This window comes from Sinocyclocheilus anshuiensis, unplaced genomic scaffold, assembly GCF_001515605.1.
Source record: "Sinocyclocheilus anshuiensis isolate Anshui unplaced genomic scaffold, SAMN03320099.WGS_v1.1 scaffold184, whole genome shotgun sequence".
Classification (NCBI taxonomy): Eukaryota; Metazoa; Chordata; class Actinopteri; order Cypriniformes; family Cyprinidae; genus Sinocyclocheilus; species Sinocyclocheilus anshuiensis.
This window is the reverse complement of record NW_015557077.1, coordinates 635547-661578: the sequence shown is the minus strand read 5'-3', so window position 1 is coordinate 661578 and position 26032 is coordinate 635547. Positions and strand designations below refer to the sequence as shown.

General features: G+C 37.6%; 2 pseudogenes; both read right to left on the bottom strand.

Annotated features, from left to right (window-relative positions):
- The window catches only part of LOC107676811 (myosin-6-like), a 10241-nt pseudogene extending 8407 nt beyond the window's left edge, over positions 1 to 1834 (bottom strand).
- Positions 1835 to 5000: 3166 nt separating this feature from the next.
- LOC107676810 (myosin-6-like) lies at positions 5001 to 17292 on the bottom strand (annotated as a pseudogene).
- Positions 17293 to 26032: the final 8740 nt, after the last annotated feature.

Genomic DNA, 26032 nt, shown 5'->3' with positions numbered 1-26032 from the left:
GGATTTAAGTCCGGACTTTGACTTGGCCACTCCAAAGTCTTCATTTTGTTTTCTTGAGTCATTCAGAGGTGGACTTGCTGGTGTGTTTGGGATCATTGTCCTGCTACATAACCCAAGTGCGCTTGAGCTTGAGGTCACAAACTGATGGCCGGACATTCTCCTTCAGGATTTTCTGATAGAGTGCAGAATTCATGGTTCCATCAGTTATGGCAAGTCGTCCAGGTCCTGAAGCTGCAAAGCAGCCCCAGACCATCACACTACCACCACCATGTTTGACTGTTGGTATGATGTTCTTTTTATGAAATGCTGTGTTGGTTTTACGCCAGATGTAACGGGACGCACACCTTCTAAAAAGTTCAACTTTTGTCTCATCAGTCCACAGAATATTTGCCCAAAAGTCTTGGGGATAATCAAGATATTTTTTGGCAAATGTGAGACGAGCCTTTGTGTTCTTTTTGGTCAGCAGTGGCTTTTGTTTTGGAACTCTCCCATGGATGCCGTTTTTGCACAGTCTCTTTATTGTTGAATCATGAACACTGAGCTTAATTGAGGCGAGTGAGGCCTGCAGTTCTTTAGATGTTGTTCTGGGTTCTTTTATGACCTCCTGGATGAGTCGTCGTTGCACTCTTGGAGTAATTTTGGTTGGCCAGCAACTCCTGGGAAGGTTCACCATTGTTCCAAGTTTTCTCAATTTGTGGATAATGGCTCTGACCGTGGTTTGCTGGAGTCCCAAAGCCTTAGAAATAGCTTTATAATCCTTTCCAGACTGATACATGTCAACTATTTTGTTTCTCATCTGTTCTTGAATTTCTTTAGATCGGGGCATGATGTGTTGCTCTTTAAGCATGCTTCACTTCATCAGAAGGTTCTATTTAAGTGATTTCTTGATTCAACAGGTCTGGCAGTAATCAGGTCTGTGTGTGACTAGTGAAATTTAACTCCGCTTTCTAAAATAATGTGGTTAATCACAGTTATTTCATGATTTAAGAGGAGGGGCAATTAATTTTTCACATAGGGCCAGGTAGGTTTAGACAGCTTTTTTCCCTTAATAAATGAAATCATAATTTAAAAACTGCATTTTTTATTTACTTGCATTATTTTTGTGTAATATAAAAATTAGTTTAATGATCTGAATCTTTTAAGTGTGACAAATATGCAAAAAAAAAAAAAAAAAAACAGGAAGAAGGCAAAAACCTTTCACGGCACTGTAGGTATAAATCAGTGTAGGTTGTGGACAACATCTTATCATACGTCCTAATAATCAATACATATCTGTATACCTATGTATATTTAGGGATGTATAAGTTTATTCTGCCTGTTTGTTTTTCTTACTAGCCAGTTGGACCCACCCATCACTATGTCCTTGGAGGTTGAGAGATCATTTCTGGTTTGCATCTCAGATGGTTGGGTCAAGCAGACGTTTTCTAAAGGTTGTGAGTTGAATGTGACATTGTCTGCAGCATGTCGCTTACATTGTTTTAGTGGTTAGCGTGAGTGCCTCATTAAGGCCTTCACTCTGGATTAACAAGAGATCCGGAGAACCTTAGCATCCTGTCTCTTTTCCTTCAGCTGCCAGCTCCGTCTCTTGCTATGACGAGGTGGAGCATTCCTATCCACACTCTTCCCTGAGACGGAGGCGGTTCATTCTCAGCTGTTTAGGCCCTTTGACGTCTCGGCTCACCATAAGGTCAATGACTTGACCCTTTGTGCATCATGACCATTGAGCAGGCTATTAATGGAGACTGGGGGGGGTCTGTTTGTTTGATTTACTTCGACAAGTGTCCAACTGGATGTCCCATGATTCCTTGGCTCCTTTGATTGTGTTGCTTGTCATTTCTTCGTTATCCCTTGCTCAAGCCAGCTGTATGATGGAAGCAGAGAATACAGGTATTAATAATTGCATGATGCACATCTATCTATCTATCTATCTATCTATCTATCTATCTATCTAGTAGTAGTCTTTTCTAATAAGGCTCCAGTTGTTAACATCAGTAAACTACATTAGTTATCCTGGGCTAACAATGAAAATTAAGAATTTTTTGTCTTAGTTTAAGTTAATGATAATTTCAGCATTTATTATTAAATTAATTCTAACATTTACATCAAATCTTATTTAATGGACCTGAGCTAACATGGACTAACAATGAACAGCTCCATTTTTTATTAACTAACATTAACAAAGTAATTTTATTTTTATTCATGTATACACTAGTCAACATTTGAAGTGGATCAAAACCTTTCATTAAAGTTGTCCTAAAACCAAAAACCAAAAAGTTGGACAACTTTGATTAACTTTTTTGATCCACTTCAAATGTTGACTACTGTATATTTAATACTGCAACAAATGCAAAGCTTATCTATCTATCTATCTATCTATCTATCTATCTATCTATCTATCTATCATCTTTTCTACAAGTACACTTGCTACCATTATGCAAATTGTCATGACTTTTGACCTCTGCTGTGCAAATGTTTCTTTTTCCCCTCACTCCTGTTGCTCCTGGCGTCTGACTTTGCCACACACACACACACACACACACACACATTGTGCTCCCTACAGAAGACTGAACACACTTCTGAAGAACAGACAAAGGTAATGCATTTTCTTTCTGATTTTAGTTGCTCAATGTTTTAATTGACAGAGAAAATGTTTTAAAAAGTAATAAATATCATATTTCATGAATACTGAATTAAACCTTTTAAGAAACTAAAACCATCACACGATCATAATATGTGAGAACTAATAAAAAAGTAAAATGAGTAAATCGATAAACTGATACTAGTTTAATTCCAATTGGCATTGGTTATGAATGTTCAAGGGTTGTACTACACACCAAAATCAAAAAGAAAAAAAAGAACAGTTTTGCATAAAGAAATCAAAGTCTAACTTTAGGACCTGTAAAATATTTATTTGCACCCACAGTTCTTAATCTCATTCTCACTGCTGTTATATGGGAAAGGGTATATTTTATGTAAAGTACATTTGTGAAGTACAATTGAAAATCTAAATATTTATATTTGTACTGAATTTAATTTACGTCTTCCAAATGACGTCACAATTAAAAAATCATCCAAAAACGGTATCCATTAATTGATTAAGTTTGCATTGCAAAATATGTTTTGTCTTTACTTTGACTTTTGGGTGAAATATGACATTTATCTGTGAAATCTGTGATTACTTTCATTTGGTTAGTAACTGAGAGTGTGTATATAATGTGTTTTGATAAGTAAGTAGGGGAGAGTGGGGCAAGTTGTCACAATGTTATGTTTCAGTAGCTATAAAGTTTGGTTTATTATGCAAAGCTCATACATGTGTTAGCAGAAATTAGGATAAAATTATTTGTGAACCGTGTCTCCCAAACTAAATTTCTAAACTCATTCTTCTATAGCTGGATATATGTTGGGTCAATAAGTGAAAATAATAAACACTGACATGATCAGAAGTCAGCTGCATGATATATGGTAGCGGTTCATAGTAGTAAACTGATCCCAGGAGTATATTTTCATAAACATCTGGTCATTGGTAGAGTTAACACATTTTTTTCTTGTATTTTCACATGCATTAGTTACCAGTGCAATGGGTAACATGAACTAACAATGAGCAATACTTGTAGAGCATTTGTGACTCTGGACCACAAAACCAGTCATAAGGGTCAATTTTTCGAAATTGAGATTTATACATCTCCTGAAAGCTGAATAAATAAGCTTTCCATTGATGTATGGTTTGTTAGGATAGGACAATATTTGGCTGAGATACAACTATTTGAATATCTGGAATCTGAGGGTGCAAAAAAATCTAAATATTGAGAAAATCATCTTTAAAGTTGTTCAAATGAAGTTCTTAGCAATGCATATTACTAATCAAAAAATACGTTTTAATATATTTACAGTAGGAAATTTACTAATTATCTTCAAGGAACATGATATTTACTTAATATCCTAATGATTTTTGGCATAAAAGAAAAATCAATAATTTTGACCCATACAATGTATTTTTGGCTATTGCTACAAATATACCCCAGCGAGTTAGTTTTTACATTTTTTTTAATATTATTATTTTTATTTTTTTTTTATCAATTTAAATTGGTATATTACGAAGCTGGACACAAATTAACAATGAAAAATAATGTACATCTGGCATTACCATTAACCTAAATTTAATAAATTGTTTTTCATCATTAGTTAATGGTAGTTAATGCTTTAATTTTATCTAACTGAAACTTTTTATAAAGTGTCACAAAAGGGTCAAGTGTTAAACCTTTTCTTGGGCGATAACAGTGGAAATTTCCAGTAGATTTTTTGAAGCCTATAACAAATGTATACATAAATTGATGTTCAGAAATGTGACAACTTGCCCCACCCTGCCCTGCATGGACACCTTCTAAGGAAGCATGCTCCATAAGAGATTCAAGGGTGCCCTCAAGTGGGGGTGACTGACTATTACAGCTCTCATTTTCACAGCATTGTGGAGGTTACTTCAGGTTTAGAATATATTGCCAGTTAATTGATGAGAAAGAGATTCTTCTGAAATGACATTACCTAAACTGTAAATGCTTAGTCCAACGATGCTGCTTCTAGAAATAACTTATATTGACTAATTCAAATTCAGAACAATAATTCATATTCACCATAGACAGTAAGACAGAAGAATAATAGCCTAGATAGTGTCCATAAGAATGTATCTATGCTGTATGGTACTTGAATTTTCCCTGAATTTCACTGAATATTCTTATTTGATTGTATTGATGAAGGTATTATAATAGACCCATGTTTGGTAAAACTGGGGTAAAGGACAATTGAAAAAAAAACTATCCTAATCTGTGGCACGTACATTTAGGTTTTACTGTTGTGTACAGGATCATGTTGGGATATTGCAATGTCTGCATGGTTAAAAAAGACAAAAGAGGATGAAGTATTAATTTGCATGTCTGGTTTATTCTACTGAACTACAGAAGAGATCATCACAGCAATCCGTGTTTGCAGTGATCCAGCTAATATTTTCACTCCTCATCAGCCCCCTTCTGTTGAGAACAAAAAGGAAAACAGAATGTTAAAAGAAAAGAACGTTAACCTAATGCAGTTCAAAATGGTTTAATGTGTGTGTGAGTGTGTGTGTGTGTGTGTGTGTGTGTGTGTGCGCGTGCGTTTTTTTTTTAAATTGTCACACCAGGTACATAGACAAATGCATTTCATCAAGTGCAGTTGTTGCAACAATATACACTGATTTTATATCCTGAAGTCAGTAGAGAGTGCAGATTTAGAGTATATTAATCAAATTAACTGTGTTTATTTTTACTTGTTCTTACCTTGGATCCTGAATCACGGCTCTTGGCTCTCATCTTGTTGACCTGAGATTCAGCAATATCAGCCTCTCCTCTGCTTCATCCAGCTCATGCTGCAGCTTACGAAACTTGCCCAGATTAGAATTGGCCTGTTCTTCCTACAGAATACACGCAACAGTATTTGTGAAAATCAAATTAGTTATATACATTAATTGAATATGATCATATCATATGATAGCACCAGTGAGGGAAAAGTACTCACAGCCTCCTCAGCAGCTCTCTTATAGGACTTGACCTTCAGCTGGAGTTTGTCCACCAGATCCTGCAGGCGTGCCAGATTCTTTCGGTCTTCCTCAGTCTATGCAAAGCATAAACATGTAAGGATGCGCATTATATATTTAAATACTGTAAAACTGCATTTTATGCATTTAATATATTGAATACATTTATGTATTTAATAAGTAACAATCAAAAAAACAAGGCAAAAAAAATGCTTCTAGGCAATATTTTTTTTCTACCTGGTAGCTGAGTTCTTTGATGCGTCTCTCATATTTACGAATCCCCTTGACAGAGTCACTGGCCTTTCTCTGTTCTATCTCCACCTCACTTTCCAGCTCTCTCACCAAACAGATGTGTAAGATTTTCAAACATTCAAACAGAATGACCATTTTACAGAAAACACAATAGACTTGTTTCCAAAAACATCGGCAGCTTACCCTGGCTTCCAGTTTCTGGACCTGCTTCTTGCCTCCCTTCATGGCGATCTGCTCAGCTTCATCCAGACGGTGCTGCAGGTCCTTGATGGTTTGCTCCATGTTCTTCTTCATGCGCTCCAGATGAGCGCTGGTGTCCTGCTCCTTCTTCAGCTCCTCTGCCATCATGGCAGCATCAGTGATAGCCTTCTTGGCTTTTTCCTCAGCACTCCTGCACTGCCTAAAGAGTCAGCTCTTTGACTTTGGCTTCAAGCTGGATCTTGCTCTTGATCAGACCCTCACATCTCTCCTCAGCATCTGTAAGATTATCTTGCTCCTATCAGAGCGAGAAAAAAAGAATTTATAGACCATTGAGATTTTTTTTTAATTTTGTTTATTTGTGAAAAGTGAAAAGACGTTGTTTTTCCATGTTGACTTACAGACTGCACAGCAAGCTGGAGGTCATTCTTCTCTTGGAGAAGAGAAACCATCTTTTCCTCAAGCTCCTTTCTGCGGGCTTCAGATTTGGCATAAGCCTCCTTCAACTTGGTGAATTCTTCCTTCATGTTGGCCATCTCTTTCTCAGTCTCCTGCTGCGAGTCTCTGATTCCAGTGAGCTCTGCAGAGTATCCACTACTCTCTGCTGGTTCCTCTTAGCCTGCTCCATCTCTTCATCTTTCTCAGCCAGCTTGCGTTCAATATCAGCTTTGATCTGATTAAACTCCAGTTGAGCTCTAAGTATCTTGCCTTCTTCATGTTCAAGGGAACCCTATGAAGAGGAAAAATAGGTAATTTTAAGATATGTCAGATGAATATGAATTTTGGGGGAATTGTTGTTTTTCTTTTACCTCAGCCTCCTCCAGAGCAGTTTGTATCTCTTGTTTCTCCTGCTCCAGTTGTTTCCGAACTTTCTCCAGCTCATGAATATTCTTCCCACTCTCACCAAGTTGCTCAGTGAGGTCAGCGATTTCCTCTGTGCATTAGAAATAACCCATGACCTCACAAATACAAGCAATTAAACTAATGGTTTGGAGTTGTAAAACTATCCTTACCTTGGAGATTCTTGTTCTCCCTCTTCATGCTCTCCAGGTGGTTCAGTGACTCCTCATATGAGTTTTTCAATTTAAAGAGTTCAGTGCTCAGAGATCTAGCTTCTTTTTGGGCACTTTCCAGTTCAGTTTGGGATTCCTCATATTTCTGCTTCCACTCAGCAAGGACCTGGATAAAGTTAACGGTGTTAGATGTGAGCAGAGCCGTTTTAATCAAGTGTTTTTCTAGCAAAGAATAGTGCTGGACCCTATCTATATTAGAAACTTAAATTACTATCAATTTAACACTGACCGTTTTCTGAAGATTATTGTTGTTTTACATAACAATATTTTATTTTGTTATGCTATTTCTATTTTGCAAATTTGAGTCACTGCTTTTCCAGGTAATTATAAAATTAACTTTATATTTCCCTTACTTTATCAAAGTTCCTTTGCTTCTTGTCCAGAGCAGCGGCAGCAGCATTGGATCTCTCCACATCCACCATGAGATCTTCAATCTCATTCTGCAGCCTGTGTTTGGTCTTCTCCAGTGAGGAGCATTTAGCATTGACAGCTTCCACAGCTTCTTCTGCATCTTGCAGACGCTGAGCCAGCTTCTTCCTTTCATAAATAACCAAAATACAAAATATAAATGTATTCGAACATGAACAAACCTTAGTGGAAAAGTCAGAAGATATTTTGTGTCTCATTATTAAAGACCAAAACTTTTTCAAGATTTAATATTGTTGGTTTCTTACTTAGCATCCTCCAGCTCCTCGGTCCTCTGGATGGCATCAGTTTCATACTTGGTTCTCCATTGAGCCACCTCAGAGTTTGCCTTGGACAGACTCCGCTGCAGCTCAGCTTTGGCTTCTTGCTCCTCCTCATACTGCTCCCTCAGCAGATCAGAGTCGTGACGAGCAGATTGAACTGCATGGGCCAGGGCATTCTTAGCCTAAAGACAAACAAATATTTGGTTCCAGTGAATTTTTATGTCTAATTGCTTAAATCTTTAGGAAAAAATTGAACTGAGAAGGAGATTTTGAAAACCTTGACTTCCTCCTCTAGCTGTCTATTGAGGTCTTCAATCTGCTGAGTGTAGGACTGCTTGCCTCTTGTTAGCTGAGACACCAGGGAGTCTTTCTCCTCTAGCTGTCTGGACAGTTCACCTGAAATCCAATATCAAAAAATGTTCCTGTTTTTTGGTATCGTTATGACACAGTGGAAAACATAACAATATTTTGTGCTTTTACCATTCTCAGTTTGCAGCTTGGCTTTTTCCATGGTGAAATCATTGATAGTACGCTGGCCTTCCTCAGCCTTGGTTCTGTACTCACTCATCTGGTCTTCCAAAGTTCTGCACATTTTCTCCAGGTTTGCCTTGAGAATTAAATATATGATATTTGATTTCTTTCATTGATTGACAACACAAAATATATGGATCATTTGGACTCTTAGCATCTTTTCTCTTACTCACCTTTGCCTTTACAAGCTGCTCCATGTTGGAGACCACATCGTCCAGTTCCAGTCTGAGTTCACTCTTCTCTTTCTCCAGCTTCTGCTTCACTCTCTGAAGGTTGTCAATCTGCTCTCCCAGATCAGCTACACTGTCGGCATGTTTCTTCCTCAGTGTAGCAGCGGTGGCCTCATGTTGCAGAGTGGACTCTTCAAGGTCTCTGCGCAGCTTCTGGAACTCAGCTTCACCTTTCTTGTTCATCTCAATCTGGGCTGCAGTGGCTCCACCGGCCTCCTCCAATCTCTCACTGATCTCCTCCAGTTCTCTGGACAGATCAGCTCTCTGTTTCTCAACTTTGGCACGAGCAGCTCTCTCAGCCTCCAGCTCTTCCTCAAGCTCTTCAATACGAGCCTGGTAATGTGAGGAAAGCCAGTGTTAGCATTCCTAACTGTCCAACTATCCAACTTTTTAAGAATTCATCAATTTTACCTGCAGCTCTTTCAGTTTCTTCTGGAGGGACATATGCCCCCCCGGAAGAAAATTTTGTACATTTTAAAGTTAAATCTGGTGCACTTTGAGAGTTCAAAATTAAGAACTCCAATACAGGTTCAGTGTGCAAACTTAAAAGAAAAATGCTGGTGAATTGACTTGTACTTGAGGTTGAAAGGGGGACTCAATCCTCTTTTTAGTTGTGATATAGTGTCTCAGTCCAAATTACACTCAATTTGGAAACCAAACAAATTAGAATATAATGATAATAATAATAATAATGTTATATTATTATTCCTATGACAGTAATAGCCATATATTGTAAAACAACTGCACTGTAAAATAAGTGAAAATTAGTATTTCACAGGTATATTATATTATTTTACCTTATTCTACAGTAGGGAAATTGCAATAGTTTTTGTCCAAATTTCTACACTTGCAAGCAGGGCCTAAAACTAACTTTTTGCCACATCTGCCAGTGGCTGGTGACTTAAGAAAATTTACCGGCCACAAATATTTTTTTCCTGGCCATGAAACTGTTTTTGCAGTTGCTGCTACTACAACTACTTAACATATTTAATAATTAAAAAAAATGTCATTTGAAATTAGAATCAACCGCTGCATTTTAATCATGATACAAACAAAGATGCTACACACATTTAGCATGAGCAGTTTTTTTTTTTTTTTTTTTTTGATTGTATCAATTCAACATTTGAAGCAAAAACAGAATGGCCTACTTCAGCTTTGTGAAATTATGCTAAAACCTGCATTAAACAAAAACAGCAGGCAGGCTGAATTTCACTCTCTGACAGCAGGTGGCGCTTATAAAACAGCAGTGACAAGTGGGAAACTGCCATAGAAACTTCTCTTAAGTCAGTTCCCTTCAGAAATCTATTCATATAAACCCCCACCCCAATATTTACATTTTTCTTTCAATAAACAATGAGCTTGCTCTGGCTGTACAGTATTTCCTTTGTTTGCGTCTGTTAATTTTAGTCCTTGCTTGAAAGAGATAAACCTATGAACTTTTATTTTGGTGGAAAACTACAGCTTCTGTGAAAACAGGTTTACAAACGCGTCTCAGTTCAAATCTAGTGCAATACTGTCAACATTTGCCCATTAAATTAAAATAAAATTATGCTGATGTAAAAACAAAGCGTAACTGGTGGCCGCAGATGCGAGCTAAACTCACAGAACATTCAAAAACAGAGTTCGCTGCATTTACTGTGAAAGGAGCCGCTCTGGTAAAGTGCACGCTTGGCTTTGAAACATGCGGCGCAAACAGGCTTGATGAAGGGATAAAGCCATATTACGCTTAGTTCATTTGACTGACACTTTGCAAAAGCAATGGCACGAAACACAACGTTAAAGACCTTTCATGTTATAATGAGGAGTATAAATATATTTTCGGTTTATTTTGAAACTGTGGCGGTCCGTCACAGTCAAGTTAATGAATGGGAAACACTGCTTACTTCTTTAGACACTCCTCCATCTGCTGCTTATCATTTTCCAAATCCATCACATTCTCTTGAGTCAACTTTAAGTCACCCTCAAGCTTTCTTTTAGCTCTCTCAAGATCCATGCGAATTTTCTTTTCTTGTTCCAGAGAACCTTCAAGCTAAATTTCATCCAAAATTATTATAATAATTATAAATAATAATGATTAAAAATAAATATGCAATTCCTCACAAAACCTCATTATTTTAATTATGTTGTCTTGCTCTTACATCATCCACTTGTTGCTCCAGCTTGGCTTTGGCTTTAGTGAGTGTGTTGACTTTGTCTTCCTCACTCTGGAGGTCATTCAGTGTTTGCTGATGGGCCTCCTGCAGAGCTTTCTTCTCTTTGGTCAGCTTAGCGATGATCTCATCCAAAGCTGCAATCTCTTCTGTCAGGTTTTTAACCTGTTGAATTATGCCATTGTATCAAGGAACTCTTAACGCACCATTCTTGCTTCTCTAACATGTTCAGAGTTGAAAACTGACCTTGTTCTCGGTAGCATGTTTCTCTTTCTCCACTTTGGCCAGAGTGAGCTCAAGATCATCTGTTCTCAGTGGCATGTTTCTCTTTCTCCACTTTGGCCAGAGTGAGTTCAAGATCATCAATGTCCTTCTTGAGCTCAGAACATTCATCCTCCAGCTTTCGTTTCTTTGCAACCAACTCTGCATTAATTTCTTCTTCATCTTCCACCCTCTCAGTCAGCTCTTTGACTTTGGCTTCAAGCTGGATCTTGCTCTTGATCAGGCCCTCACATCTCTCCTCAGCATCTGTAAGATTATCTTGCTCCTTTCAGAGTGAAAAAAATGATTTATTAATAATTTAGAATTTTTTTTCTTGATTTGTGAAAATATTAAATTGCAGAATATTAGCCCCATGTGAACTTACAGACTGCATTGCAAGTTGAAGGTCATTCTTCTCTTGGAGAAGAGAAACCATTTTTTCCTCAAGTTCCTTTTTGCGGGCTTCAGATTTTGCATAAGCCTCCTTCAACTTGGTGAATTCTTCCTTCATGTTGGCCATTTCTTTCTCAGTCTCAGCAGATTTCAGCAAAGGCTTGATCTTGAAGTAGAGCTTCATCCAGGGCCAATTCTTGACACCCATGAAGGCACGTACGTTCCACTGGATCACCAACAAAGAATCTCTGTAGATATTAAAAAAGAATGTTCAGTCTTGCATTATATCTTGTAAGTTGGTAAAAACATTTAAGGCTGAAGAGCTAAAAACGAACCTTCTTTCCACAGTTTTCTGGAACTCAATTCTTGATAGAAAACCACGAGACCTAGCCTGTATTCCAGTAATAATAATTGCAAGACGGTCATCTCGCATCTCCTCAAGTTGTCCCAGAAGACCAGCCTTAAAAAACACCTGAATAGCAAAGAATATTGCATCAGCAGCGATGAAAATGAAACAGTGGCTTTGTAAAAAGTTACTGTTAATATAAAATACCTTAGTGTGTCCTAATTTGTACTGGTTGTGATCAATGTCCAGAGAACCAAGAAGTTTTTCTGCACCCTTCTTGTTATCAGTGAACTGTCCCTCAGGGATAGCAGCAGGATTTAGGATGCGGTACCTTCAAAAACGACAACACACACGAGAAAAATTTAACACACTAACACATTAACAATTATTGTATGCTATTTGTGCATTATTCACTTTCTTTTTTATGTTTATATGTATGTATTTATATTTATTTCTAGTAGATGCGTAAATGCAAACAGAGTTGTTGATGCAATTTGCAATAACTTGGAAGTCAAACCTACAATTATTTTGCAAGACACAAAAGCCATTTAGTTTCATACTTACCGTTGTTTGAAATCTCCATACAGGATCCTGTTGGGGAAGCCCTTTCTGCAGATTCTGATGCCCTCCAGCACACCGTTACAGCGCAGCTGGTGCATGACCAGAGGATTCTCCATCGCCCCAGGAGTCTTAGTCTCATTTGGAATCAGGCAACGCACAAAGTGAGGGTGAGTTGACCTCAAGTTGGTCATCAGCTTGTTTAGATTCTCCTGTTGGTAGACCATAGAGGATTTGAATTTACATGCAATAAAACCATGAAAGACAAAGCAGTGTTAAATTATTAAATAACCTTACATACCCTATGGAGGGCTGACACTGTCTGGAAGGAAGAGCCCTTCTTTTTGCCACCTCCTTTGCCACCCTTACCTCCAGAGTCCGCAGCTGTGAAATACATGATATTTGTTGTTGTTACTATTATACAGTCAAATTAGTGCTTATTATAGTTTCATATCATACATCAGTGTTTACTTGCCTGAGTCAGCACTAGCATAATTAGCAAACAAAATACCCAACAGCTTAAGAGTTGACTTCTGGAACAACCCTACAACAGTCTCATTGAGAGGATCCTTGTTCTTCACCAGCCAGTTTGAAATGTTGTAGTCAACAGTGCCAGCATAGTGAACCAGGGCGAAATGGGCCTCTGGTTTACCCTTGACAATCCTGGGCTTCTGGAAGTTAGGATTTTTGCCCAAGTGGTTGTCATAAAGCTTAGCTTTGAATGTTGCATCACTGGCTTTGGGGAACATGCACTCCTCTTCAAGGATGGACATGATACCCATGGGCTAAAATAAGTAGTAGATTGTGACAGTCAATATGCCAGTTTTCTACAACAGTTAAGACTAAAAAATAGGACCCCCCGCCCCACAATCACAGTATATTCATTAATATATACCCACCTTCTCAATTAGTTCAATGCAAGCCCGCTAGTCCATGCCAAAGTCAATGAACTCCCACTCAATGCTCTCCTTCTTGTATTCCTCTTGCTCCAGCACAAACATGTGGTGGTTGAAGAACTGCTGCAACTTCTCATTAGTGAAGTTGATGCACAGCTGCTCAAAGGTGTTGAACTGCAGGTGGGATATGTTTTATAATCACAATGGCAAAGTAACAAAAAACTGAAGTTATTGAATAACAATAATCAGTTGATGTAATCTTACATCAAAGATCTCAAATCCAGCAATGTCCAGCACACCAATGAAGTACCGGCGAGGCTGTTTGGTGTCCAGGGATTGGTTGATTCTCACAACCATCCAGAGGAACATCTCGTACACTGACTTTGCCAGAGCACCAATAGAGTAGTACACCTGACAAGGAAATATTACATTTGCTGAATTTGACCCACTGAAATCTGTACAGATTGGTTTTACAGTGATGTGAAGAATGTGGTTTTGTTTGTATGTTGGAAAGCCTGTAATGCCATTTGAATATACTTTTCATTTTTTACCTGCTGGACATTCTGTCCCTTGGTGACCCATTCATTTCCTACTTTGACTCTTGGGTGGCACAAACCCTTAATCAAGTCAGCTGAGTTTAGGCCCATTAGATATGCGACTTTGTCAGCATCTACATGTTAAAAAAATACAGATCTATAACTCTATATACAACATATCTTAGAGTTTTTTCCCTTTATGAAGTTGAGATTCCAAGTTATTCTGACCCTCAGTCCCATCAGCCTCTGCCTGTTCCTCTCGTTGCTTCTGCTTGAACTTCATGTTGCCGTAGTGCATGATGGCACCAATCAGCTTGTAGATGCCGTTCTTCTCCTCTTGGGTGAAGCCCAACGCATCAAATGCTTCCTGCAGCAAATATACAATGCGTGTTAGAATATATGCCAAATGCTTAATATTCTTCTTTTTGCCAAGTACATTAAAAGTCTTCCTTTAAAATCTTTAAAGGAATAGATTGGCCAAAATTGAGAATAATTTACGCATCTTCAGGTCATTTTAAACCTGTATAATTGACTTCTGTGGACCACAAAAGGAGATGTTTTTCAGCATGTTCACACTACACTTTTCCTTAAATAGTACTATCATATAGCTGACAGCCCCTGATCGTTATATTCTTTTGCTGCATGGAAATCAAGGACATGTTGTAAAAAGTGTTATTATGACAGAATTTAGAATTTTGGGTGGACTATTTCTTCTAAATATGTATAATGTGGTATCTTATATTGTGAACTATCTATGATTTATCAAACACCCACATCAGTGGCCACCAACTCGTCACCATCATTAATAGAAGCCACTTGTGTCTCTCCTTGCGAGATGTAGGCGTAGTCATAGGGGTTGTTGGTGATGAGCAGCATCTCTAAGCAGAAATGGGAATATAGATCAGAAAGAAATAATAAGAAAAAAAAATTCTAATTAGAAACAGTAATATTAAGAGATATGACAGGTAATTTTACCCAGCAGTTCTGATTTTCGCTGAGACAAGATCTGGTAGAAGATGTGGTAGTCTCTCTCAGCCTTCAGCTGATAAGTGACACGAGATTTCTCCAGCAGATCTAAATTAATTTATAAATAGACAAATATCAAAACAGTTACACATTTCATCATTGTGTGCTTGTTGGAATGATGCTGGGCAGTAGAGTACTTACAAGTTTCAATGTCAGCAGAAGCTAACTTTCCACTGATGCCAAAATGGATTCAGATAAATTTACCCTGTAAATATAGCAAGACTACAATACATAACATGCTCATATAGAATATCATGAAACCAATATAAAATAACAACACCAATGTGAAACACTTACAAATCTGGAGGAGTTGTCATTTCTGATGGTCTTGGCATTACCAAAAGCCTCCAGAGCAGGATTACACTGGATGATTTGATCCTCCAGAGTACCCTGAGAATCAAATTTTAAAATTAATGGTTGAAAACCCCACTTTTCAGTTAACAACCATATATTTTATGACTTTTTATGTAGTCTTGTAAAAAATAATAATAAAAATCCATAAAGAATCTAGTAGAAAAATAAAAGGGAAAACAAAAATGTTGTTTGTATTAGGGCTGTCAAAATGGTTGAAAAACTAAATTCGAATTTTTTTAATTAAATATTATCAAAATTCGAATTATATTCGAATTTAAAATGCATACTTTCAGTTAGGGTGAAGAAAAGCTTTTGGCTTCTCTCCTGAGGCCACGAGAGGGCGCATCAAGCAAAATATTACTAATGCAAGTTTATTCAAAGAATAAGATAACATGACTATCTGTGAAAAAAAAGTGCATAATGTTTAAATTTAAAAACATTTAAATAATGTTTATAAACCAATTATAATTAAGTTGCAACAAACAGCATCATGCATAGTTTAATAGGCTACAAAGGGCCGAAAGCCAATCACACAGAGTACATTTTTCATTTAAAAACACGAGTTGCAGTGAGATGGGATAAACCCCGCCAAAAAGACTCGAGATATGTTTTTTCAAAGTTGAACTTGTATTAATTTTACATGGCTTTCTAAACATGCGGCTCTTTTGTGCGAGACGCGAGAGCAACGCTGATAGATGTCCCTCTAGAAAATGCGCGAAATATGCGCTCTGTGTGAACGGCTTGGTTTCAGTTTTGACGTAAACAAGATCTTCTCCGCATTGATGTTCTCTTTTCCCGCAATATTTGTAATTAACAATGCAGCAGCGCCGCATCTAGTGGCTTCAACTGGATAGGCTAACAAAAACATTATAATGCAAGGACACGCTCATCGTCATCGCATCTCGTGCGCCACTGATAAGGCTGCCTCCATTAACACACACCTAAAATTCGAATGCAACGTTTTTGCATTCGAATGTGGATTTTTATTTTAAATTCGACGAATATTCGAAATTCAAATTTTATTTTGACAGCCCTAGTTTGTATACATACAAATGCATGACAGTAAATAATTTTACATCAATTTGTGACACCAATATTTAGCTTATGCAGACATCATTAATATAGTCATTATTTCTGTATGCTATGCTATATGGAAGGTATATTCATCTGTCCAGTTTTAGCCATTCTTTGAGAAATATTTCACCTTTTTCTCCACTGATGGATCCTTCTTGCCGGTTGTCGCTGCTGCAATGCTGGCAAAGTACTGAATGACTCTTTTAGTGTTTACAGTCTTTCCAGCACCAGATTCTCCACTTAGAATAAAAACAGCTCATTAAAATTCTAATAATAAGCAGCATAGAAAGAACATATTGGTGAAAGGAGAAATGTTATACTACATCATGATATGCATTACGTACGTGATCAGGACAGACTGGTTTTCTCTGTCTGTGAGAAAAAAAAAAAACTAAAGAAAGTCAATAATTGAAATTTATATACACATTGCATTATAAATCTCCAAAAAAAACTAAATAAAAAGTCAGATCATCACCTGACAGCATGTATTGGTAGGCATTGTCTGAGATGGAGAAGATGTGAGGAGGAGCTTCACTCCTCTTCTTGCCTCTGTAAGCAATGACGACTTCTTGGTTGTACACTGGCAGCCACTTGTAGGGGTTCACAGTGACACAGAAGAGCCCAGAGTAGGTCTGTAAGAGATTGACAGCAGCTTCAGATCTGCTCATATGTGATAAAGTGAATGTGTGAGTGTTTTAAGACTCACGTAGATCATCCAGGCTGCGTAACGCTCTTTGAGGTTAAACAGCACAGCGGGCTCGTGCAGGAAGGTGAACATCGCCATGTCCTCAATTTTATCAAACTTTGGCGGGTTCTGAGGATGAACAATCAGCCTCCTTCACAGTTACTGTCTGTGGATAACATGCAAAAGATGTTTCACACCTCAAATCTAAAGAACTTTTGTATGTACTCTACACTGACACCATTACTGTATATAAACAATACAGAGATTAGACCTTACCTTCCCAAATTCAGTCTCCACAGTGACTTTGTCACAGTCTCTACTGGTGATGGAGGCTTTGACGTACTCAACCTCAGGATCAGGCACAAAGCATTCCTTCTTCATGTCGAAGGGGCGAGTTTGGGCCTCTAGACGCTCCTTGTCTGACTTCCGTAAGAACGGAGCAGCAGGTCCAAACTCCGCCATTGCAGCATCCCCCATCTTTCAGTCAGACTGAGGCAAAGATGACAAGATTATCTGAACTTATAAAACTTGCTTACAATTAAAAACAGCAAATGAAACATATCTAATAATGTAATCTTATAAATATAGACACTATATTAGCATATACAAATAAAGATAATTATCATGAGCATGTCCACCATATATACCTAATATTTCAGTAAACAAGATTCAAAATGAAAATGTTGCATAAAAATGTGATCATAAAAGCCTTCCTTACCAGACAAAATCCAATCAAGTCCAAGTCCTTGCAATGAAAAATAAACATCATTAATAAAAACTCATCCTATTCTATTGTTCTGTCCTCATGAACAATTTAATCTAAATAATCTGTGCTGCTGTAAAACAATCTAAATTTTACAATTTAACATTACAGGTGTGAACACTCGTTTGTATAATGCATCACAGATAAACCTGCTTTCCACAATCTTTTTTAAATCAAATCATAACCATACAAAGCTTAATTAACAGATTCCACCAACAATGTTTTGTCTCACATTATGGATAGTGCAAATATTTCTTGTCACAAACACATGATATGCTTCAGCTGCGCTTGGATGCTTTTCTAGAACTGTGTATCATTTTCTGTCCTCAAAGAGAGAAAGGCATGCACTAGGAATTTCACAGGTTTATCTTTGTGCTCAAGGATAAAGACAAGGTAACAATGCCTCACGAGCAAGATGGCTGTCACGGAACAGTAAAATTGTCAGTAGACAGCTGTAACGGCAAAAATGGATATTTGCGACCTTTTGTTCTCGCCTAATGCAGAGACAGCTGCAACTCCCTTGCTTGTTCTTGTTTGTAGCTATGACCTTTCTTGACTACCCAATGATAAATCCATCACTTGTGTTTTACAGGTTGTACCAAGTTCATGTACAGTCATTCAAATGAACAACAGCTTCATTCGTGTTCATCCATTTGTTCCTCGAGTATCGAGTTCCAACTTAAGAAAGATTCCCAAAACAAATGCATGGAAAGGATTCTGTAAGGTGCAAAAAGCAATTTGTGTGTTTAGAGAAGTGATTATATTCTGAAAACATTACAGCAGTCATGCAGGTACTATAATATGGAGGTGCTTGTTTGTTATAATTATTCCATCTTAGCAGAAAGAACATGATGAGCAGGTCAAATTAGCCTCAGATCTGTTTCTAAACAGCCTTAATGTACAGCATTGATTTGTAGGGGAGCCGCGTGAGCCATTACTCAAGACCTTTTGTGAGGCTTCGGGCCTGCCTTGACCTCTCGTCTCTCAGTTATTCTGCACCCTCTCAACAAGCACCTTACTTAGTCTTAACACTTGGGCAATCTATTCTAGGCCCTTCATCCTGTACAGTGCCTCATTCTCAGCTGTCTGCTCACCCTGGTTTATCAGCACTCAGGAGTAAGAATGGAAGAAACGGTGGCACCTTGTGGCTAATAAATTCTGTAATCTGAGCTTCCTTTTGTCAGTGGAATAGAATGGTCTTGCATCTGTTGGGTAACAGGAATATACTGTGTCTCAACTTTGTGTCTTCTGCTGCTTCATACCATGCAGCTAGTTTTGCTACTAATAATGTTATTAAAAGACAACAATACTATAAGTGTAATTCTTAAACTGTAAACTGCAGCACATTCAATAAATGCAACCAGCGGCAAGGAAAATACATTTACTTGTCTAAATGAGCCAAGAGATAAGTATTATTATAGTTTCAGTGAGATATACAGTGGGGTTCAAAACAAGGTTATTATTGTGAACTAAAACCATAAATAAAATAAACACTAACGGACATAAAATATTACAAAACGTAAACTTATTTTCAAGGCAACATTTCTTATTTTAATTTAGTGTAATAATGTACTAAAGTTGCTAAAGCTAAAACTGAAATAAAAATAAATAAAAACTATATAGACATTTAATATAGACAAAAACAGAAGTAATTGCTAAAACTAGCTAAAATTAAAATGAAAGCAGAAAATGTAAAAATAATAATTCAAAATATTAATAAAAACGAATCGTTTCTCAGTGATAGAAAAATAACACTGGTCTGAGATTATATTTGAAAAACTGTGATTAAAAATTTGGAAGACCAAACAAAGTAGTTTCGCTTTCACAACGAAACACACGGCGGGCTAGAGTGAGCGGAGTAAAGCCGATCCGGCGATCCACAGCGCGAAGTTGCTGTATTCCCTCAGCGACCAGCACGGATCAGCTCCAGGCATGACGAAGCAGATATCGTCCTCTTTTGGAAGACCAAACAAAGTAGTTTCGCTTTCACAATGAAACACACAGCGCCTTCACGACATGGCGGCAGCGGCAACAATACTACAGCGAGAATAAAATGTACACCTTCTTTCTTTGCGTGAACATTTGGGCGGCGTTACGCAAATCTTCCCATATCGTGACGTAGACATGTGGGGCGTGTTAGAACGAGCCGTTTTAGGTAGGTGTGGCTGACTCTGAACTTTTATAAAGAATATCTCTTTGGATTTGAGACTTTAGTCTTTGCAACTCTACAGATCTTCTTTATGCACCAAGAGCTTGTAACACTCCAAAGAGAAAGGAAAAATTGAAATCACATCATATGACCCCTTTAAACATGGAAAAAAGTTTTTGAAAAAAAATGTAAACACAGCTAAATGAGTAAATGTTTCAGACTGCTTCTTGGTCACGACAGTAAATGTGCCATTGATCAGGTGACTCAGTTTATATAGTTTTGGTAAAAAATTTAAGCACAAGATACTCTTTGGAATGTTCTCAAATCATTTTGGATAACAGCGTCATCAAGTTTTGTTTTTATCATTTCAAATACTGCTGCAAAGAAATTCTGAAATGTATTCACAATTGTTATGCTGATAACACCCCTTGTATTTAAGACCAAAATAACAGAAGAATATAAACTACTGTACACTCTCTGGTGGTGTAACGGAGGCCAGCGAGTAAGTGCTGTGCAGGTAAACCGAGACGCACTAGCGACTGATGCTAGAGGCTGCAGTCTTTAGCCTCCTCGTTAATGCGTCCGCCTCCCATGCCGGAGACCCGGGTTCGAGACCCACTCGGAGCGAGGACGAGGTGTGGCGGTGAGGACCCGGGAGAGAGGGGTTACAGTGGCTGTAGCTGTACACTGCAATTGTCACGATCATCAGCACATTATCATGATAGACTGGAGCATCCAAAGAACCATGCTCACGAGTTCAGTGTGCAGCTGATATTTTAAGTATTAACATTAACTTATACATGTTTCCAAAACATATAAAATATCTCAAATTATTTCAGTTTTAACAGTATAATTATAAAGACAAAATTGATTTGTATTTAAATATCTCAAAAACAAAAAAAAACAAAGGCACTCTAGGCAGTATAGGTCTAAATGCATTGTGCATCTGCTACATCATGTGCCCTTGATGAAAACTTGACGGATAGCCCCCATATGCTTCAGAGCACTGGTTCACATAGTGTGTTTGATGGCTGTCACTGTCCCTCAGAGAGCTGACCGAGGGGCCATACCCTTCAAGTTGTCTTGTTTACACGGCATTGTTTCCTTTACTTTAGCCTTGAGGACAAAGATAACCTGTTAAATTCCTGCGATGGAAGGGTGGTGTCATGCTTTGAGACATAGTATGTAGGACATGTCTCATCTGCAGATGTCCATTACTGGCATGAACTCTTACTACTTAAGTTACATGACCTATTGAAGGAGAACAATGCCTCCTCAATGCTGTACTTAACATATTGTTTAACTACCTTGATCTTTTAAAAGCTTAGGATACCTCTCATTCAACAATGTTAATGCACAAATTGGCTCCAATTTATTAAGTCTCAGAAAAATTGTCATTTTCAAGCTTCTGTGTTCAAGTCTTTACATCCTTAAAACCTCTTTACTGCCTAAAGATGTTTTACAGTACAGTATGTGCGTTAGAGGCTCCACTCATATATAGTATGTGTTAAGCTTTGTCGAGCTCTTAATATAGCACAAGTGACAAATGTTAAAATTGCCACATTTTCTTCATCCTCTCAAGTGTTGAGTAACCCCCTCCCTTCCCCGACTCTTTTTTTATTCAACACGTCTGTTGGAGTAACTGCATCACCTTGAGCAACAACAGGCACAGTCACATCCCATTGAGCAGTCCTGTACTGGACAGTTCACTCTTCTGAAACTGTTTTGTTTTTTTGGGACCATTAGAGAAGGTAAGTCAACTGTATAATGTATGTTATCTACAGATTTTATATTGATTAGAACCGTTTGCATGTACTGTGTGTTAAGGGCCTGACCATTTTTAATAACCTATGAGTTAATGATACTTCAAGTTTTGGGAGACTGACCTGCAGATGATGTGGATTTCATTGCAGACATTTTTACTTGTACATTAATACTCATAACTGTGTGAAACGGAGCACCAAACAAATCTTAACACAATGCCAATTTTGAATAGCCAGCTGGTACCTGATCAAAAAGGTTTTAGCAAGTATTTGGACTATTTGACTTCACTTTTGATTTGAAAAGTTCTGTAAACACACACATAGTTTATACCTCTTGTGATGATGCCAAAAAAAAACAAAAAACAATGTGGCAGAAATTCAATTTGCACATTTCTTTATTCTATTGATCTGGAGACTAATGGATTCAAAGAGACACACCAGATTTTGAGAGAGGGGAGAGCTTCATTCCTCATCATGTCCTTTCTGTTCAAAGAAGAAAAACAGACAAAGATGTAAGGTTAATTTATCTTATTAAAAAATAGTTATACATTTTCCATATTTCCTTGCAAAATTTCATTGCTCTAACAGGTTTTTCAAAGGAGTTATCAAGGCTTTTGTGTAAACATCATATCATCTTCTGTTGGAAAGTTATTGAAACATTTTACACAGTCAAATTGTTGCTTTAAGTTTAGCTTGCCGTAAAGTATACTTTCAATTATAGCATGCATAACATCTGTCAAGTCATTGTACATTTGTATACTGATTCAAGCTCACCTTAGATCCAGTGTCACGGCTCTTGGCTCTCAGCTTGTTGACCTGAGATTCAGCAATATCAGCCCTCTCCTCTGCCTCATCCAGCTCATGCTGCAGTTTACGAAACTTGCCCAGATTAGAATTGGCCTGCTCCTCCTGAAAAACACATGGAGGTATTTTTAAAGGGGTCATATGATGCGATTTCAAATTTTCCTTTCTCTTTGGAGTATTACAAGCTCTTGGTGCATAACGAAGATCTGTAAAGTTGCAAAGACTAAAGTCTCAAATCCAAAGAGATATTCTTTTAAAAGTTAAGAGTCAGCCACACCTACCTAAAATGGCTCGTTCTAACACGCCCCCACATATCTACATCACTATGTGGGAAGATTTGCATAATGCCGCCCAAATGTGCACGCAAAGAAAGAAGGCGTGGTTTCAGGAACCGCAGTAGTGTTGATGCAGCATGTCAGGGAAACTGTGTATTTCAGTGCAAAAGCACTTTATTTGGCCTTCCGGAAGTGCGTGCTTGTGGTGTTCGGCCAATCACAATGCACTGGGTCAGCTGGCCAATCAGAGCAGACTGCGCTTGTCGGAAGGAGGGGCTTTGTAGAAAACGAAGTGTTTGAGAGAGGCGGGGCATAGAGAACCTACAATAATACAATACAATACAATACAATATAAGTTTATTTGTATAGCACATTTAAAAACAACTAGTGTTGACCAAAGTGCTTTACAAGGCTAAAAGAAACAGACAATAATGACACAAAGCATTTAAGCACTAGAGAAACAATACATATAATGTACAGTATTTGAAAAATAATGTTTTTTGAACATTAAAGCATGTCAACATATTCTGTTACACCAAATACACAATATAATGATCTTTAAAATAGCATCATATGACCCCTTTAAGCAATCATTTACCAAGCAATTAAGCCAGTTTTATTTAAATTTTATTACAATCCAAATTGATTCAACCCCAAAACAGAAAATCATGGTAATCATACTCATGCTGTATGTAAGCTTCTGATGTAAAAGCTAAAGGTAAATGTGGCTTAGAAAGAAAACTTCATATGATGTTTATTTTGTCTTCAAATTAAGATATATTTTGTGCAACCAAAGTTAAACAAATTTAGTAAATTCTCCTAAACATGAGCATGATTGTAATGTCTTTAGTTTTCAAGAAATGCATACAATTTACTGAAATTAGTTTAAACATACCGCCTCTTCAGAAGCTCTCTTGTAGGACTTGACCTTCAGCTGGAGTTTGTCCACCAGATCCTGAAGACGTGCCAGATTCTTACGGTCCTCCTCAGTCTGCATTCATAGTCATAAGACATAAATTGACTTCATCACAATTTGTGAGGTTTTATAAAATCTTTGCATGAATAAAAAGACATTATTTCAGAGAAAGTGACCTGGTAGGTGAGCTCCTTGATGCGTCTCTCATATTTACGGATTCCTTTCACAGACTCGCTCGCCTTTCTCTGTTCCAGCTCCACCTCATTTTCTAGCTCTCTCACCTAACCAAACTGAAAATGATTTTAAATTCACCAACTCTGAAGCTCTGAACCCAAATATTAAAGGGATAGTTAACCCAAATTTTGTCATTAATTACTCACCCTCATGTTGTTACAAACCCGTAAGACCTTCGTTCATCTTCGGAACACAAATTAAGATGTTTTTGATGGAATCTGGCAGCTCTCTGACCATCCCATAGACAGCAAGGGTCCTTACACGATCAAGGCCCAGAAACATAGCAAGGACATCGGTAAAATCATCCATATGACTTCAGGGGTTTCTGAAATTCTCAATTTATCTTCTTTAAACAGGTAATTTCTCAGACAGATTTTATGTGTGTTTAATTTGCCATTAATTAGATTAATTAATCTCCACATTGTGTTATTAGATTAAAAAAAAATCTAATCGCTTGACAGGCCTAATAAATAAATGCATGTACTTGCTTTAAGTAATTTTTGATTTGTTATCACTTGAGTGCAGGGCTAAATGTTGTTAGCTTTATGTGTTTGTAACTTGTTTTATTGTGAAACTTTTTGTGCTGCCATTTTGTCCAGGACTCCCTGGAAGAAGAGATTTTGCATCTCAATGGGACTATCCTGGTAAAATATTACTATTATTATTATTATTAATATTATTAATCATCTTTCAACTAACTCTAACAGAAAACCTTCTGAATTTGTAGAATTAATAAAACAACAACAACTTTATTTATATATTTAGACAGGCAAATGAAGACATTCCCAGATGCCCTATATAGCTCATTTCTGGGCACAAATTTGTCCCTAAAATATGAATTGTCCCTAAAGTGTGTACATGCACATATCACAGAGTAGGAGTCATAAAAGACAAAGCAGTAAACAATCAAAGATCTTTCTTACAAGTCTCAATATCAGCAGATGCTAGCTTGCCACCGGCAGCAAAGTGGATCCAGATAAACTTGCCCTGTTCGAAAGGAATATTGTCTTTAAATACAGTGGGGAAAAATGAAAATGATTTGTAACTTAAAATGTTGTCCACTCACAAAGCGAGACGAGTTGTCATTTCTGATGGTCTTGGCATTGCCAAAGGCCTCAAGAAACAAACGGCATGGAGAAATCAAGAGTTTGGAAACCATCGACGACATCAGCAACCAACAATGACCTGATCGGCTGAGAAAAACAACAGCAGTTGATGACAGACAAATCATAAAAGCTGTGAAAATGAACCCTAAAATACGTGTCTGTAAAATCACCACCAACCTCCAGAAAGCTGGGGTGATGTTCTGACAGTCTACTGTCCGCAGGAGACTTTGACACAGAACTACAGAGGCTGCAGCAAGATGCAAACCTCTGACCAGCACCAAAAATAGAAAGGCAAGATTAGAGTTAGCAAAAAAGCGCAAAGGTGAGCCAATGGATTTTTGGAACTGAGTTTATGGACCGATGAGACAAAGATTAACCTTTGTCTAAGTGATGGGAAAGCAAAAGTGTGGAGAGAAAAAAAGGAACTGCAGATGATCCCAAGCATACAACCTCATCTGTAAAGCATGGTGAAGGTGATGTTATGGCATGGGCATGCATTGCTTTCTCTGGAATAGGCCCTCTCAATTTTAATGATGACAATGTATGATGAACAGTAGCAGAATGAATTTGGAAGGGTACAAAACCATCTTGGCTGCCAATATTCAAGAAAATGACACAGAAAGTGCTTCATGTTGCCTCAGGACAATGACCCAAACACTGTCACACTGACAGTTCATAGAAAGTCTTAGATTGCCCAAGTGAATCTCCAGATTTAAATCTTATTGAACATGAATTTCACCAGCTGCAGAGGAGAGTAAAGGCAGAAACTCCCCAAAACAAGCAACAGTTGGAATTGGCTGCATTAAATGCTGGGAAAAGCATTTCAAAGGATAAGACTAAGAGTCTGGTGATGTCTATGGGTCGCAGACTCACTGCTCTGATTGCACGCAAGGGATCTGCAACTAAATAATAGCTTTTAAACTTTCACATCTGGCTTAAGTTCAATTGTCCCAATACTTATGCTCACATCAGATAATAGGGTGAACTCTAAAAGTGCTGTGTTTTTTTTTGGTAAAACATGTATGTGTTGAAACGGCTAATAATAAAATGTGACATTGTGTAGTTTTGTCTCATATTCATCTTTGTCTTGACTACACAGCAAACAAAGCAATTTTGTCATTACTGTCCCAATAGTTATGGAGGGCACTGTATATACAGTATATATATATATATTTACTTGATAAATTAATGTTGTAAGTTTTATATA